Consider the following 18,815-nt stretch of genomic DNA (forward strand, 5'->3'; position numbering starts at 1 on the left):
TACTCGTAAACTTTTACAAACTTTATATCTGCTAAAGTATATTCAGCACAGTGTTTGATATTGTATTTAACACTAATAATGATAAATAATTGATAAATGATATAAATAAATAAATGATAAATAAAATATATCGAGTACTTACTATGTACTACATATTTACTCAAGTGTTTTTTCATGTATTATCACTTACAGTAAATCTTACAATCCTTATGGTAAATCTCTTAGCTACTATTATTATTATCCCTACCTAATGGGTGAGGAAAGTAAAGCACAAACATGTTAAGTAACATGCTCACACAGTTACCTAGTTACAGAACCAGAATTCAAACTCAGACAGTTTGACTCTTGCACTTTGGCTCTTGACTTTTTAATTATATTTACTTAATACTTAATATCCTATTATTAGTATCATTATCATTATTGGCAGGCACTAAATAAATACATTCTAAATAAAAAGAAGCTGGATTAAGAAACCTTTTCCTAATATGTGCCCAATGCTACTTCATGCTTATATAAAGAAGTTGTGGCATTCTGCATGAATAACTGTTCATTTTTTAAACTAATTTTGGCTCATAGAGCTCCATAGTATTTCATCACATGGATTCAATAAAGTTTTTCTTTTTAAAAAAATTTTTTATATAGTTTATTTATTTTTTAGACAGAGAGAGACAGAGAATGAGTGGAGGAGAGGCAGAAAGAGAGAAGGAGACAGAATCTTAAACAGGCTCCAGGCGTTGAGCTGTCAGCACAGAGCTTGATGTAGGGCTCAAACCCACAAACTCTGAGATCATGACCTGAGCTGAAGTGGGAGGCTAAACTGACTGAGCCACCCAGGGGCCCCACAATAAAGTTTTTCTTACCCCAGAAAAAAAGTACACTTCTAAAGACGAGACATATTGTCAGAAATTGATGATACAGAAGTAGACACCTCATTTAGATACAACTGCAAATCTCCTGAGCAGTCTCAAGTGGATTTTCTCTACATTTCAAAGAAAAGATTGCAGGATGGGATTACAAGTAGCCTATCTGCTTTCCTTCCCTGCCCTCCCTCATTGGTTGTAATTACTTCAAAACCTTAATCAACCTTAGCAGTTTTAAATTTTTGTATTAACTTTTGTGGATTTTCAGAAGATCATCAAGAATGGTTACAGAAGCAAGAAAATGTTTGTTTTCCTCTCTGCCCTCTTGTCCAAGCCACTGAATAATAATTGAGTACCTATGATGAGCATCCTTCACAGTGTTCTGTCTCACTGCACTTAGAGAAGTCTAAGCTATAGTGCTGGCCTTCAAGGGGCTGTTAAGTCTAATTGGGAAGATAAGATGTACACAAGAAACAATGAGGGAGAACATCATACACAGCAGATATGTGTGTTCTCAGTTGTGCAGACTCATCTTGAACACTGTAGGAATTCAGAAGAGAGGAAGATTCATGAAGGCCACAGAAGTGAGGAAAGATATTGGGGAGGAGGTGGGAAACTGAGTGGGAAAGCCACAGAAGCGAGGAAAGATATTGGGGAGGAGGTGGGAAACTGAGTGGGAAAGCCACAGAAGCGAGGAAAGATATCGGGGAGGAGGTGGGAAACTGAGTGGGAAAGCCACAGAAGCGAGGAAAGATATTGGGGAGGAGGTGGGAAACTGAGTTTTGCAGAGTGAACAGGAGTTGTATAAACATAGAAGAAAGGGGAGATTGTGGCATATGGGGAAAGATTTGGCAATGGAATAAATATTTGTAGGATCATAAACACAGTGGTCTGGCTAGAAGAGAAGAAACATTTTGGAGATTGATGAACAACATGTGTCCATGTAGTGAAGGGTATCCTTGAATAACAAGAAGATGAATAATAAAATATTTAGAGCTAGATGAGTCCTTGGAGAGTATCTGAATTGGGCAATCCCACTGAGAACAAATGATCTATCCCCCAATTTATTATTGGTTTGCAATACTGGGAAAGTCAAGCTCTCTGAAAGATTACCATTAGTTTATTTTTTTCCCAACATTTTATTTAAATTCAAATTAGTTAACATATAGTATAGTACTGATTTCAGGAGTAGAATCCAGTGGTTCATCACTTACATATAACACCCTGCGTTCATCACAACAAATGCCTTTCTTAATGCCAGTTACCCATTTAGCCCAACCCCCCATCCACTTACCTTCCAGCAACCCTCGGTTTGTTCTCTATAATTAAGAGTCTCTTGCTTTCCTCTCTGTTTTTATCTTATTTTTCCTTCCCTTCCCATATGTTCATCTGATTTGTTTCTTAAATCACACATATTAGTGAAATCATATAGTATTTGTCTCTGACTTATTTTGCTTAGTATAATACCCTCTATATAATTTTTCCAAATGACAAAATTTCATTCCTTTTAATGGATGGGTAATATTCAATGATGTGTGTGTGTGTGTGTGTGTGTGTGTGTGTGTGTGTGTATACATACCACGTCTTCTTCATCCATCAATCCATGGACATTTGGGCTTTTTCCAAAATTTGGTTACTGTTGATAATGTTGCTATAAACATTGGGGTGCATGTTCCCCTTTGAATGTCTGTATCGTTTGGATAAATACCTAGCAGTACAATTGCTAGGTTGTAGGATAGTTCTATTTTTAACTTTTTGAGGAAACTCCACGCTGTTTTCCAGAGTAGATTCCATTATTTTAAAACAGTAGGAGAGGTTTTTAAGTTATAAAGCTAACTGCAACTTGGTCTTCTGATGTTATCTCATCACTAAGTTGTATGATCTTGTTAAAGTTGCTTATCTTAGTGGGGCCTCTGTTTCAATATCTGTAAATAGTAGTTGTTGAGCCATTTGATTTCTTTTTTAATAATATAATTTATTGTCAAATTGGATAACATACAGTGTGTAAAGTGTGCTCTTGGTTTTTGGGATACATTCCCATGGTTCGTTGCTTACATACAACACCCAGTGCTCATCCCAACAAGTGACCTCCTTGATGCCCATTACCCATTTCCCCCTCTCCCGACCCCCATCAACCCTCAGTTTCTTCTCTGTATTTAAGAGTCTTTTATAGTTTGCCTCCCTCCCTCTCTGTTTGTAACTATTTTTTCCCCTTCCCTTTGGTTCCCTTTTTCCCCATGGTCTTCTGTTAAGTTTCTCAAGATCCACATATGAGTGAAAGCCTATGATATCTGTCTTTCTCTGACTGACTACTTTCATTCAGCATAATATCTTCCAGTTCCATCCACATTGGTGCATCTGATCTCTAATGATGCTTTGAACTCTAAGATTTGTGACTTCATGATTCCTTTTGCATTTTTGCACTTAAAATGGATGTACTGGGATAGGTTTTCAGACTAAACTCAGTTAATAGCTTGAATTTCTTGGGGCACCTGGGTGGCTTAGTTGGTTAAGTGGCTGGCTCTTGATTTCAGCTCAGGTCATGATCTCACAGTTCATGAGATCAAGCCCCACACCAGGTTCTGTGCTGACAGCATCAGGCCCACTTGGGATTCTCTCCCCCTCTCTCTCTGACCTTCTTTCCCTGCTTGTGTTCTCTCTCTCAACATAAATACACGTTTAAAAAATAGCTTGAAATTCTCTTAAACTGATTGTTCAAAGTAGCATATTGGATGTGTTATGATTTTGTGTGGTCATGAAAAGTAAAATCATAATATCAAAGATTTTGAGGCTAAAATAAGCCTTGCCAGGCATGGGCTGAAATGGAAAACCATGTTCAGTCAGCTCCTACCTTTACATAAATGGAGTGATGTTGTGATGTTGAATAATATATTCTATTTACTGAATGCTTATTTTGTGCTAAGCATTTGACATGTAATATTTATATATTATCTTCTATTTATTACACAAAGCAGAAGTTTGATGACTTTCCCAAAGTAACTTAACTCATCAGTAGCAATGCTGAGATTCATTTCCAGGGATGTCCACACACAAACCTCTGCATTTTTCACTAGGAAATGTCTTTTTTCTCGGTGAAGGATTAAGGGGCATACATTGCTAAAAGCTAACACAGGTCCTGGTTCCACATGGAACTGGGAAAATTCAAAGTAGGAAAGATAAAAGAATTAGGTCTTTCAGAAATCATTAGGAGTTTGAATTCCCTTTATATTTAGGCCAGAGAGTCAAATACCATGGCTGGAATTTAAAAGTGACTGAACAATCTTATGACTAATAATAGCATTTGTAGTCATGAGGATTGAGACAAAAACGGAGCAAACAGCAAGCTTTAAGGTCAAACACTCAGCACTAAGGGGTTAGCAAAATATTCTTTTTCCTAAGTTCAAATGCCATGCAAAGCAATGCTGAGGACTGACTGCAATTGTGGCTTACATCATTAAGAAGTCTTCTGAGGAAAAGGGTCATGAATTGTCTGGTCTGACAGAAAGGCTACCTACAACATTTTCTATCCGGGTTTCTATTTTTTCCAAAATTGTTGACAAGGTATGCTGATTGAAATTCTACCTAATAATCTTTCTTCGTGTGGCACATTTTCAAGTATGCATATAAAAATTCCACTGTCAGTATTATTCAATGAATCTAGGTATTATCTTCATAGAGGGAATGATTTTGCATTTTGGTTCTAATCATTCTGATGGAATGTTTGTCTTAGAAGTAATTTTTTCCAGTGCAACTCCCTGGGTGCTTATTCAAGATGCTAGTCTGATGGATGAACTTTTGTTGGCTCAAGGAATTCAGATAAACAGGGTGCTCCCAACCAACATGAGAATTGGGAATTCTCAGAGAAGTCTTTTGCATATGTTCATGTGCCAATTGGTTGCAGTTTATAAATCTACTAACACCCTACTCTTTACCAGTTACTTCTGGCCCGATAGTTACCAACCGATAGATATGGCAGAGTATGGAAACTGAGATGGGGCACACTAGGCTTTAATTTCTATTCAGAAGGGTACCACAGAGTAAGGAGTTTGCTGAGTACAACTTCTTCCATCTTTCGAAGAAAGGAGTTATACTAGTGTAAGGGTCATTATACTAATAAAGGCAATCTAGGAAGTGCCCCTAGAGTGAATACATAAGACCTTTTATATTCTGTCTTAGACTACATGAAATATAGAAAGATAGTACACTGGTTCAGAGAAGCAATCTCTGGGAGTCCCTTAGGCTTTGCAAATTGGTCTAGAGAGTAAACATTTCAAGTCCTCACCCAGTGCCACTTTTTACATTCCCACTGACTAATGACTCAATCAAATTGCTTCTTTCAGGGAACAAAGGAGGACTGCAAAATCAGAATGACTGCCTTTGTTGATTCACTCATTTTTTCAGATCCAAGAAACAGAATTTTCTTTTTGCTGACCATTTATGCAGCCCTGGCCCCAACAAATGTTTGCTTGTTCTGAAATACATGCAGAAAAAAACGGTTGCATCGGAAGGCTTTCATTTCAGATACTAATTGCTGGAAACATAAATAGCCTCTTGGATCTCAAGAAAACACGGAATAAAGTGGAGAAAAGTTAACAGGACTCATTCTCTCTGCTTGGTGTAGATTTTTTCATGGAGAGCCATGAAATGGCATTACAACCTCCCCAGTGGCATAATTACAGTACTTCAGAGTAATTCTTGACTCTCTTCTTGCCTCATCTCCCAATCTAAACCATGGTAAGAACTGTCAGCTCTATCTTTAAATACATCACTAATATATTCACCTCTCACTGTCTCTACTAGTAGTCCAAGCCACTATCATTTCTTGTTTGTTTACTCTAACAGTCTCTTGAATGTTCTGCCTGAGACCATTCTTTTGTCCTCATCCCACCTGACAACTCATTCTCCACCTGGCAGCTGTATTGATTCAGTAAAATGATAAGTCAGATAATATCACTCCTCTACCCTCAAACCTTCCAATGGCGTTTTGATGCACCTGGAATGAAAAACAAACTCCCTTTAGCCGAAAAAGCCCTTATACGAACCTCCAACTCTATCTTATATACTCAATGATGCTCATTTTCCTATAACCACAATGACTTTTTTGCTATTCCTGTACCTCACCAACCTTATTACTGTCCCCAAGAGCTTTGAATTTATAAATTCCTTTGACCTGGAATATTCTTCTTTCAAAATTTTAAATGATCCAGGTCTGAACCCAAATGTCATTGCCTTAAAGGGCATTCCCTGTGTAAGGAGGTTCCTTCTCCCCCACATCATTCTCTATAGCATTCACCTATTTATTCTTGATGGCATTTGTCATCTGAAAATGTTTTGCTTATTTAATTGTTTTCTTATTTATCATCTGTCTACTAGACTATGTGCTACTTTAAAGAACAAACTTTGTCCTGTTCTTTGTTGTACTCCCAGAGGCTAAAATCATTCCTTAAATATTTGTTGAATGAATGAATGGATTTGTTGAATCCATGGATAGATGGAGAGATGAATGATGGACAGATGGATGGAAATAGATCCTTGGGACTATGGCCAACAAACATAAAGCGAGCTGCTCACAGGTGGTCAGTAGAATCCAGAAGTGTGTTTAAGTTGTAATAGCCCCAGAACAAAGGTCAGTTCCTCAGCTAGATTCCATTTCATCATTACGTCTGTGGAAACTTTGGGAAGTACTAGATACCTACACCAAGAGCTCCATGAGTCATATGTTTCCTTGAGAATCTGGAAACATTATGAGATTGGCTTTAGAAAATGCTTCCTTTTAGCCAGCTGGTCCTAATGCTTATACTTTACTTTCATAGTGAAGGGTGCCCATGGGGAAAATAGAATGTTGTGATGTTGAGATGGGTCAAATTTTAGGAAGTCAAGTAGAGCACTAAGTCAAAAACAGATGGTCTGGATACAAAAAGGAATAGAACTACTTGTATTACAGCCACAATTGTGTGGTGGAGGTCTCTGGTCCACTAGTCATAAATACATGTGTTTTTAGACACGATGAGAGAGAGATATGTCAAGGGCTCTCATTTAAAATGTGAAAGTCTGAATTTGTCATTCAAACATGTCTATGGTTGGACTCCCAGTTGGATGTGTTTTCCATTTGCTAGATTCTAAGTGTTAACCTGGAGAGACATCCAGACTGCCTTTTCTCCTCCCTCCCATCAAAGACACAAACTCTTGGCATTCTGTTTTTATACAGGAACCAGATTAAGTAAAACAGCATCTCTCCATAAGACAAATCCTCTGGTGGCCAGACTGGGGCAAGCTGTCCTCCTGTGGAACTACACACTCTGTATTTGAATAGAACACTGTTAACATTTCTTTTCATTGTATTTTCTCCACAAATCTATTCCAAGAGCCTGTAATACTCTTAAAAGGTAAGCCAAGGAATTATGGTGGCAACTAATTCAAACAATACTACTACTCCTTGAGAGAAGGATTAAACAGGGCCCCTAGGCAGCTGTCTGACAGGGTACTTAGCTCTCGAGACGTTGCCCAGTGCCCAGGATCAACGACTGAAAGAATACTTTAGAGAGAAGGTACTGAAGGTCTTGACTAACTCAGGACCCAAGTAGCCTTGCTGTAAGCGTTTACTGCTTTCTTTCATAAAAACTTGTGGATTCTGTTCCTGAGGGAGCATCTGGCATTTAGCAAGCTCCTGGGATAGAAGAAAAAAAAAAAGAAGAAGAAGAAGAGAAGAAATGTGTCTGTTCTAATTCCATCCTAAAGCTTAAACAGGCTGCACGTGGGGGTGTGAGGAGACTTTGAGTCTTGGAAGGTGGGAGGGATCACTCTTGGTTAAGTTCAATGTATTTCATGATGTTCATTCAGGCCCTATCTTTGCTGTTTGTGTTAACTTGGGCAAGTTAATTGAGTTTCTCTGTTCCTCAGTTTTCGCATCTGCAACATGGGTATAGTAACAAGTAACTCTCAAGGATGTAATCAGAACTACTGAAATAATGTTTGCAAAGCACATGGCAGAGGCCTGGCACAAAACAAGGGCTCTATAAATGTTAACTGCTATTATCAGAGTTTTTATTTCTATTTCCTCCCTTGCTCTGGTTGGACAAGCTGTTCTCAGTATTGCTATGAATTTTTTTCTCAACATCTGAGACACAAAGGCATCCCAGAGCCTCTTTTTGGGGTGACTGATGTTCCCAGTTTGCCTGGTACTGAGAGGTTCCTATGGACACCAGACCTTCAGTGCTGAAACCAGGAGAAAACAGGGCAAACTGGGCTGGGCAGTCACTCTACTTTTGGAAAGGTCCCATGCCAGATTGCCAGTTCTGTGAGGTCTTCGTTAGGCTAGGCAATCCTTCAAGAAATAGTCACTTCTGATGGTCTTTGAAATCTACCTTGTTTCTGGAAAATCTTTAGATCTTTTCCCTTACATCATCTCTGCAGACATGGGGCAAAAGACAGTGCTGTGTTTCACATGCCAAGGGAAAGCGGGGTTCTCTAGGCATCTTCAGTGGCTTGTTTTTCAATTCAGGGCTTATAAATCACGGGTCCGGACATCCGGCAGGCTGGGAGGTGGACCATGGAAAGGAATCAGGATAAACTGAAATGACTTTTGCCATTGGCTTGGCCAGTACACCTTGCCAAGAGGTTTTTCCCTCAATTTTAAACAGATCAGTGTTATAAAGGGAAATGTACTCCATATGTTGCTCATGCCTTTTCTCTCAATTCACAAAAATGCCATCTTCTTAGAGAGGTAGAGTTTCCAGGAATTGTTTGGAATCTTTTTCCTCAAAGAAAGTACCACTCCAATAGTCACAAATGACTCAGTTTTTCTTCATGGTTCTTGGTGGGGATAGTAAAATCTGATTTTGCTTTCTCCCCCAAATGGCCCTAAGAGCGTTCTCTCCAAACCTTTTAAAATCTCTTATTCCAAAGTATAACTTTGTCCCCTTCCAAAGAGTACAGATTTTTCTCTCATGTTCATTTTCAAGTTACCTGAATTTAATAGAGGTCAACAAAAACCTGACAGGCTCAAGTATTTTTATTAGTGGAAAAAGAAGTCACAAACCAAGAACATTACTTCTATGTATTGATACCATCAAATACTGTTTTTGTTAAAATTTTTAAAGCCAGCCTTAGTTTAGAGGCATAAATCATTATTAGATAGATAGATATGTAGAAAATATTATCCCTATTTTGCTTATTTTTTCCTCTAAAAATATTCTCACAAAACCAATGAACATAGAATCAGGGGCGGGGGAGGGGAGAGGCAAACCAGAAAACAGACTATTAATTCTATAAAACAAACTGACTGGAGGGGTGGCAGGTGGACGAATGGGTTAAAGAGGTGAAGGGGATTAAGGAGTATACTTGTGATGAGCAGTGGGTGATGTATTGAAGTATTAAGTCACTATATTGTATACCTGAAACTAATATTACACTGTATGTTAACTAACTGGAATTTAAATAAAAACTTGAAAAAAAGAACTATTCTCCTTAGCTTAATCTTAAAGTTCTTTCTAGCCCATGTTCTTTCCATTTACTTTGAAAGTAAAATTTACCTGTTTTTCCATGAGCCCATCAGGACTCTAAGCCCTGATGTGGTTCAGTTTGTCAGTAGTCTGAGGACCAGACAGGCCTGAAATACTTTGCCATTTATCAATAAGGGGCCCCACCCCCACCTCCCCCAGGTATTAGGTCACCTCTATTTGTTTGTCTGGTGAGAACTGGCTTCCTTTTCCGAGACTGGAAGCCAGATTGGTTCATCACCAGAATAGGAACCTGGAACTGACATTGGTTTTGCAGATGTGCAAAAAAATCCCAGGAGTTTTGAAAAAAAGAAAGAAAGGGGAAAGGGTTTTGAGAAGACAAGACAAAGGGTTTTTAGAAGTCTAAAAACAAAACAATTAATCATATGGTGACTATTACACTTGTTTCTATTAAGGTGACTCACTTTCTCTGCATTTTTAGACTAAAATTCAATTCCATTTTTATGTAACTACTGAATGACTATCACAATTCTTTTCTTTGTGTCTTTCTCTTTTATTGTTGTTTCTCAAAGTCAAAAAGAAGAGTTTCAAATTGTCTTCCTAATCCTGAACCAGAAAAGGAAGTGATTTCATGTGTGAGATAATGAAGTGAAAAAGCAGTGTTCAATCACTCAGAGATTTGCAATTAGAAAAAATAAAGTCTAGAAAAGATTCTTAGAATTGTCATAATAAATTGCCTGGGCAAACAAAGTTTCTCAGGATCCTTCCTTCACCATTTCTGATTTGAGGCCAGGTTTGCCTTTTAGTACCCAGACAGAATTCCAAAATGGAATGGAATGGAATTTTGGAATTCTATAAGTGAGTCCTTGGAGTGTGGCCAGAAATCATAAAATAAAATATTGTATTTTTTTTCCTACTTCACATTTCCCCAGTTCATCAAAAAATTATGACTCAGCAGCAGAAGTGTCCCGAGTCTTTAACAGTGCAGGCAGCAGGGGCCCTGGACTCATATAGCCAGGATGTTAACTTTAGTACTTTCCATTTGTGTGAATGTGGGCTTAGCATTTCTAATTCACTTATAAAATAAGAATAATTATAATAGTAATATTAATAATGATAATAATAATATGTTTGCCCAGTACAAGCATTATTAAGTCAGCAGACTGGTTGTTCCTTCCTGACAATAACTACCAAGTGGATTAACCTCTTGGAATGTCAGTGAAAACCTCTTCCTCTATGGTTGCATTTTTTCAATTTTGGCTCATTCAGTGTGTTTTTTGGAATTTTGTTTATGGGGCACTGGAAACAGCTTAGTTTGACAATGTCCCTTTTATTTGGACATAACTGGCATTTAAAAAATAGTAAAGCCTGTGGTACTTGGAGAATATATGGAAATAACAGAGCTGGTTTATTTTATATGTACTGTAGCTTTCCATTTGTCACCACTTGCTCCTCCTCCATGGATGCCATATTTCTTGTGGGTCGGGTAAGGAGAGAGAATTGCAAAGTATCTTGGTTGGGGTCTAGGACATACCCCAGATTCATAGATGACAGTGTTTTGCTCCAGGACTCCTTGGTCATCTCTCTCTCTAGTTTAACATATGACCCAGTATTTCTGGGGTATGACATTTTTAGTGAGTTAAATAGCCAGGCACTCCGCATGCCAGTGAAGGGATCTGAGTGTGTGATTAAAACAAATTTCCTTGAGTATCATTGTAGTTCTTTAATTGGATTTTGATTTTAAAAAATGCTTTTTTTTAAAGCTTTGTCTTTGAATACCTTTCAAAAGACATTACAAGAAAAGGCTCATCTTCTGGACAAAAATTACTTTTTAATCACCAGATTATACCCCTGTTGTTATTCAGAACATAAGTGGTGATCACACAGGTCAAATAGAAAGGATATGAGGTCAATTCAATACAGAGAGACACGTGATCACTCTGTGGGTTCTGGTGTCTGACTAAATAGTTCATATCATGCTTTATGACTTTTTGTTAAAAATTGAAGTAGATTAATTCCTGAAATTGAGGATTACATAAAAAACAGTTCTAAGACATTGATTTGCTTCAATTTAGCTCAACAAATATTTATTGAGCATCTATTATAAGCTACAAAGTGACAAGGTCTTAAAATTCAGCAATGTCCCCTGTCCTGATGGAGCTTACAGTCTAATATAAAATAAAGATGCTAAACAAGTCAATTTCTAGTAAGATAAGGGAGTAGATAAGAACTATTGGAGGGTAGAGCATAGGAATTCACTCAGCATAGAGCAGAGATTCTTAAACTGTCACATACATATGAATCTCCTTGCAATTATTACAGATTTGTTTTCTGGGCCTTGGTCATTCTGATGTAGCAGTCCATGGGCCACACTTTGGGAACACTGGCAAAGTGGCTCAGGAAAAGCTGCCTTGAGAACTGAAGCTCAACTAAGACCCAAAGGATGAGAAAGAGTGGTCTCAAACTGGTGATTGGAGAAGAGCTATCTAATCAAACAGGAGCAAAAACAAATGTGTTAGAGATGGGGAAGAGGGACACAGAATGATGGGCTTCCTTCCTGGAGGACCCTAAATCCAGTGTGCCCAGTTCCATTGCTTCCAGGTGTTAGTCTGAGGGAAATAACATTTTTGTAGGGTTGCCTTCTTAGGTGAGCACTTGGAAAGCAAGGCCTAGATTTTCAGGCAATACTTTCTAACACCAAAATGCGAAAGAAAGAAAGAAAGAAGGAAAGAAGGAAAGAAGGAAAGAAGGAAAGAAGGAAAGAAAGAAAGAAAGAAAGAAAGAAAGAAAGAAAGAAAGAAAGAAAGAAAGAAAAAAAGAGGGAGAAAGGGAAGGAAAGTATGCACCCCAGGTCTAATTTCACCCTCAGACATTCCCACCACTGGAAGTGGAGTGGTTGGAAATGCCGTCATAAGCAGAATTTGGTGGTATAATTAGAAAATTATCTCTTCCTAGAACATTCTGTGAAATTCTGCCGTGAGGTGTCAACAGGTCTTTGTGGGGCTCTCTCCAGCAGAGATCGACTGACATGTAAAATATAGCAGAGTTCCAAAAAAGCCACTGTAAAATCACAAGTATGTAGAAGGAGTTTGGTGTGTTTGCCAATATGGTTTTTCCAAAAAAGAAAAATTCTGCAGAGATCAAAGAAGGGTGGAAGTAGTGGGTTCTAGCCTCAAGAGGAAGGTTTTATCATCAGAATAATTCAGGTTGGTGAGTTTCTGGCAAGGTAAGTCCTTGGGCCAAGAGAGAGAAGTGAATATCCTAAGTTTCTGATGTGAGGCAAGAGGAATGGAGACCCAGTGATGAAGGAGAAATGAGGAATTAGGCATAGCCACTTATCCTGAGTTATGTCCCTGACCACAGACTGTCTTGAGGCCTCTGGCATCTTTTTCAGTTTCCAATTCTAGAACAGAACTTGCTCAGTGCTTCCTCAGATGCCTTCTCACCACATATCACCAGCAACCATATCTATGAGAAGAATGTTGGGGATGATATATGGGCAGCACAGAGAATACTCCAGGATTTCTCTTAACATCTTCCTTGCCCCCCCTTATATAAATGGAAGGGGAAATTGGGAGGCTAATCCAAGGAGAAAGGAAGTCAAAAGTGGTAGTCCCAGGAATGTGTGCTAAAGCGTGAAGGCTGAAAAGTGGATTTTGGAGTTCACAGATGGGAGAGCAGCTCCGGAGTGAGACCCTTAGGATTGCAATCCTGACTGCATCTCTTATCAGCTATGTGATTTGTGGAGATGGCCTAACCTCTCTGTGCTTCAGTTTCTATATCTACAATACATGCAATAGTATCCACCTTACAGGGTTATTGGGAAGATTAAGTGAATGAATGTAAAACTATTAGAGCAGTATCTGCATATAGTAAGTGCTTAATAGATGCTTACTATAATTTTATTAAACATATATACCTTGATGTAGATTAGCAGGCATTTAATTTAATTATTTGTTTTTATTTATTTTATATTTTTCTTTCTTTCTCTCTATTTTAGAGAGAGAGAGAGAGCGTAAGCAGGAAACAGGGGCAGAGAGAGAGAAAGAGAGAATCTTAAGCAGGCTCCACATTGAGTGTAGACCCTGACATGGGGCTCAATCCAATGACCCTTGGATCATAACCTAAGCTGAAATCAAGAGTCAGATGCTAAGATGACTGAGCCACCCAGATGTCCCTATTTTATATTTTTCTTACTTGATGGCACTTTCTCCAAATTTATCTCTCAGAATAGTACCCTAAGTTAGTCAGGGCCTGGGCTGCATCATGTAGATCAGAGTCTGACTTTCCTACACCCGTGTCTAATGCATCAGGACCAAAATAAAATGGAAGCAAGGGATAGTGCAGTGACTTCTTCCTGAACACACACGCAAGGCTTGTCGGGGAGGCAGTTACGCACTTTTCCTCCATAAGAAATAATAGGTCATTACAGGATGGACAAGGAGGATAATGTTCAGCTTACTGAAGTTTTGAAGGTTTTTCGTTTGACCTGTAATATGAAGAGGAAGATGTTCCTCTGTTGCATGTGAAATTGAACTAATACTTGAGGGCTTGAGGGCTTGGTTATTCTGTCCAGACTGGTGTTTTGTAACCCTTCTCCACAGACCAGCACAGCTCTACCCCTTCGTGTCAGCAATGGTGTGAGCAGAGGGTTCGTGTGTGTGTATATGTGTGTGTGTGTGAATTTTCATAATGATCATGTTTCCTTTTTACACATGGTCTGTTAGAAAGATCTGGGCCCAATAGGTGGCCCACCTCTCACAGCTGTACAGCCTGTCATGATGCACATTCAGTGTACCTTCTTTCTTCATACTCTGTTTTACTCTTCTACCTTTAGTTCCTCTTTGACCCATCTTCACATATCTGTAATCTATGTATTCTTACTACATTGTCTACATCATTATAAGCTGACCCAAGGAACAAGGAAAATCAAACATTTAAAAACCACATATTCTGTCAAGATGATGTGGTTTTTCCATACGATGGAATACTACATGGCAATGAGAAAGAATGAAATCTGGCCATTTGTAGCAACGTGGATGGAACTCGAGGGTGTTGTGCTGAGCGAAATAAGTCAGGCAGAGAAAGACAGATACCATATATTTTCACTTATGAGTGGAACAGGAGAAACTTAACAGGGGACCATGGAGGAGGAGAAGGGGAAAAAATAGATGGGGGGAGGGAGGCAAACCATGACTCTTGAATACTGAGAACAAACTGAGGACTTATAGGGATGGGAGAGAGGGGAAGGGGAGTGATGGACATGGAATAGGGCACTTGTGGGGATGAGCACTGGGTGTTATATGGAAACCAACTTGACAATAAACTATGAAAAGAAGAAAAAATAAAATAAAATAAAAACCACATATTCTGTAAATCAATCCAAGGCATTGATCACTCAATGAGATTGGTACAGATCCTGGCAACTCCCTTACATACATTTCGTTCTCTTTCTTGACACTTTATTTTTTCCTATTATTTATTTATTTATATATTTTTTCCTATAATTATGTTTTCTTACTTCAATTAATTTTTTCAAATTTAGATTCAAGTTAGTGTAATAATGGTTTCAGGATTAGAATTTAATGATTCATCACTTACATATAACATGCAGTGTTCATCATCACAACAAGTGCCCTTCTTAATGCCCATCACTCCATTTAGCCCATCCCTCCTTCCCATCTTGCCTTCAGCTACCCTTAGTTTGTTCTCTATAGTTAAGAATATATTATCGTTTGCCTATATATGAGAATGTCCCTTTTGCAGTGCTTCCACGAAAGCCCAGACGTTACTCATGAATAGCCAAGTTTATATGCCTTTCATAAGTAGTCACTGAATCTACTATTGCAGACATGTAAAGGTCAGGTCTGAGTTAATTTAGAAATGACATGAAAATATGAACATTTAGGTGACTGAACTGATGTAACTTGTGTTCTATTGAGAAGGCTACTGACAAACTCCAAACTGAACTGTCCTAACCAGCCAAGGGGTCAGAACTGTTCAAGATCAAACAGAAAGGTCATTTGGTAAGAACACAAGGCCATCAGTCTGAAAATATGCTTAGTGTTTTGCAATCCTAATTCTGGAATTCTTCCCAGAGTTCAGCAATTTTTCCTCTATATTTCCTTGGGAGAATAATCATATCAAGTATGGTTGAGCACCTTATGTTTTAGAAAATGACCCTGAACTTGCAACTCTCATTAGCTGGGTTCTAACTAAGGAGAAACAAAAAAGAAGAAGAAAGAGAAGGAGAAGGAAGAGAAGAAGGAGAAGAAGGAGAAGGAGAAGAAAAGAAGAAGAAGAAGAAGAGGAAGAAGAAGAAGGAGAGGAAATCACTTGGGAAACAAAGCTAGTTTTCACTGAGAAAAATTTCCTTGTTCTAAATAAGATTATGCCAGGAAAATAGAAGACCTGAACTGGAGATTAACATCTTTTCTGATGTTTCTGTCAAGAGTTCATGCTGTCCATGTTTTTCCAGTTTGCAACTGCAAACACAAATGTCTGTGGGTTTTTTTTTGGGGGGGGGGTTATAGAGAGGACAAACTAGGTTGCCCTTTGCTCTTCTGCAGTATGTATACAGCCTACATATTTTTCCTGATCTAACAATAATTTACTTACCTGTCAGTTCACTGTAGTTATTATTAAGAACCACAAAATTTGGACTTTTTCCTAAAATGCCTAAGATGTTTGTAAAAATATAGAAAGAGATACAAAAACATAATGTGTACTGTAAAAAGATATATTGACATTTTGAAACAAGTATTTAGTTATCATAATGTTTGTTCTATACTGGAAAGATATCAAAATTGGGCAAAGTGAATAAATAAAAATTATTCATCTTTTACTTTGTTTATTATGCCCCTAAAAGGATTATACCTGAGGGAGGAGTTTATTCACCCATGCAAATCAAAATGAAGTCCCCCTACTTCTTTAAAAAAAAGTGAACTTTTGACTTCTTCCAATTTTGAAACATAAACCATGTTCTTTATGTGCAGACTGTTTTATAAATCAAATGTTCTGTCTTGTATTATAGTTTTCTCAACCCCCACTGTGATAGATCTCTCTCGGGAACTTAAAAAAATGCTGTCGTATGAGCTTTTCCCAGCATGCAAATAATTCAAACACAAGGAAAGGGAGAGAAATAAATAAAATAAAGTGGTGTGTACCCTTCTTCTGGACTTTCATACTGTTTTTACATTAAGGAGCAAGCAGCATGCAAATTCTAATACAGAAAAAAATATAAAGAACTCTATTTACTACTGAGAAGAGTTCCCAAAGGTGTAAATCAGTAGTTGGGAATTCAGAACATAGATTGCCTATAGAAATGATGGAGGTTGGGCTCCAATCTGGTTCTCAGAGGCACACTTAATTCACAACAGAGGCTCCATAAATTTGTTAAGTGAATACATAAACTCTCACAGTGAGTTAGTACATTAGAGCTAACTGAGTATTATAATGGGAAATGAGGTTTGGGAATCAAATAACTCTATCATTAGCTTATTTTGTGGGGGCCAGGAGCAGAATAATATATAAAATTGTCATATGTTTCCTAGGTATAGGGTCATGCCTGCAAATCTGAAAGAGAACCCCCAACATGGCTTGCTGGGCAACTTTCCCACCATTTAATATCTTCTTTCCCAAACTCCTGATGTCTAGTACCTACCATCTTGCTGTCCTAAGTTGCCTCCTGGGTACCTTGCCTCAGACCGTCATGGATACCTATTTATGGTATCCATGTTCAAAACTGCCTGGCTCAGTCTTTCTTCTCTCAAGTCAATCAAAACTCCTGCTCTATCAGTGGAGGGGACCTCTGACTGTAAGTGGAGGGACGTCCCTTCACACTCCTAGAAGTGTACGTAAGTAATTTACAAGATTCAGGAGGGCAGTGCAGAAGTGTAATAATGTAAAGTAAAATGACCCAGGCTGTTCATAGTCTGGAGAGTCTGGAAAGAGTGGAAGTTATCTGACTGGAAGGAAGAAGTGAATGTTTCGGTCAGAGCTGCTTGGAACCCGGAGAGCAGAAGCAGCTGCCCTACATATTCAGCATTGTTATTAACTACTATCTTTGCATTTCCCCCACCTTTGGATATATGATATATAAACCTTGTCAGGTTGTAAATTCCCTGAGTGTAAAGAAACCCTATGTGTAGTACTTGTTCAGCTTCCCCTTCAAAGTGTAAAGGCATTCAACAGATTCTCTTTGAGATGAACTGGGTCTTGGGTTATCTGGTGAGATGCATTTAATTGCCTTGGCAATGTCTAAAAAGTGAGAAAAACCCACCACCCTTGAAGTACAATCTTTATTACATAATTATTTACGTATATGTCACCTAATTATTTAACATAATTATTTATGTAAAAAAGATAGCTTTTTACTAATATTATGAATTCTAATTTTGAGAGATGTAAAATTCTGGCATATCATAGAAGGAGCTATTTTAGTTATGTTTCTTTGTGTTAAAAAAGATTTAATGAAGATAACTTTCTCTTCAAACTTTTGACAATCAAGTGTTTAATCTTCAAAAGAATTATAGGGGAGGGGTGGCTGGGTAGCTCAGTGGGTTAAGCAGTCAACTTTTGATTTTGGCTCAGGTCACAATCTCACAGTTCATGGGACCAAGCCTCGCATCTAGCCCTGTGCTGACAGCAGCAGTCTTCTTGAGATTCTCTCTCCTTCTCTCTCTGCTTCTCCCCCTCATATACACACGTGTGTGCTCTCTCTCTGAAAATAAATCAACATTAAAACAAAATGCCCTTTTAAAAATAAATTTAAAAATCAAAGGGGAGACTTGAAATGGTTATAATACAAATTTTGTAAAGAATTTATTTATAAGTTTTAAATAATTGGAGAAATCTGAGTTATCTGGGAATGAGGGCTGAGAATCACTTGTGAGTAATATCAACAGAATGATCACTAAAAAGGAATTTCAGCCCTTTCTGTGTTTCCCTTAATTTTGCACCATGCAGGCGAAGACATGTACAAGGTTCCCTTCTACTCTTGCAGTTGAAAGTTTAGGTATCTGCTACAAAATTATTATTAGGTTCTGCTAATAACACCCATATTCCTGACTTGTAATAGACTTTTTTAATGAAAAAAACAATGTGACACAGGCATGTATTTCTGACTCATTGCTTAGAAAGTGCAATACAGTCCATGAAATAATGGAGGTGGAATGAAGAAAAATGAAGCTTTTTCTCTCAATTAGGACTACCCCTCATGGTCTCCATCCAATGACATTTGCATAAAATTTCCCTGCTTCAGCCTTTGACATCTTTCTTGTTAGGTGGTAGAGTGTAGAGATTAAAAGCATGACCTTTAGAGCCAGGTTTCCTGGGCTGTTATCCTGGTTCTGCTATTTATAATCTGTGTGTCTTCCCTCAGTTTTGTCTGTGCAAAATGGGAAAGAGTATGTATCTCATAACTCATGATACTTAGCGAGTTAGTACAAACATCTTTCCTTGGATCTTTAAAGTTTAATCTAAACAGAGTAGCCAG

At 38.1% G+C, this 18,815-nt stretch overlaps 1 protein-coding gene across 2 annotated transcripts in view; it reads right to left on the bottom strand.

The window, feature by feature from the left end:
- COL8A1 (collagen type VIII alpha 1 chain) overlaps window positions 1-18,815 on the bottom strand; it is a 154,809-nt gene that overhangs the window by 71,431 nt on the left and 64,563 nt on the right. The gene's annotated exons all lie outside the window — the stretch shown is intronic.

Source organism: Crocuta crocuta, unplaced genomic scaffold (assembly GCF_008692635.1).
Source record: "Crocuta crocuta isolate KB4526 unplaced genomic scaffold, BGI_CrCroc_1.0 scaffold6, whole genome shotgun sequence".
Classification (NCBI taxonomy): domain Eukaryota; kingdom Metazoa; phylum Chordata; class Mammalia; order Carnivora; family Hyaenidae; genus Crocuta; species Crocuta crocuta.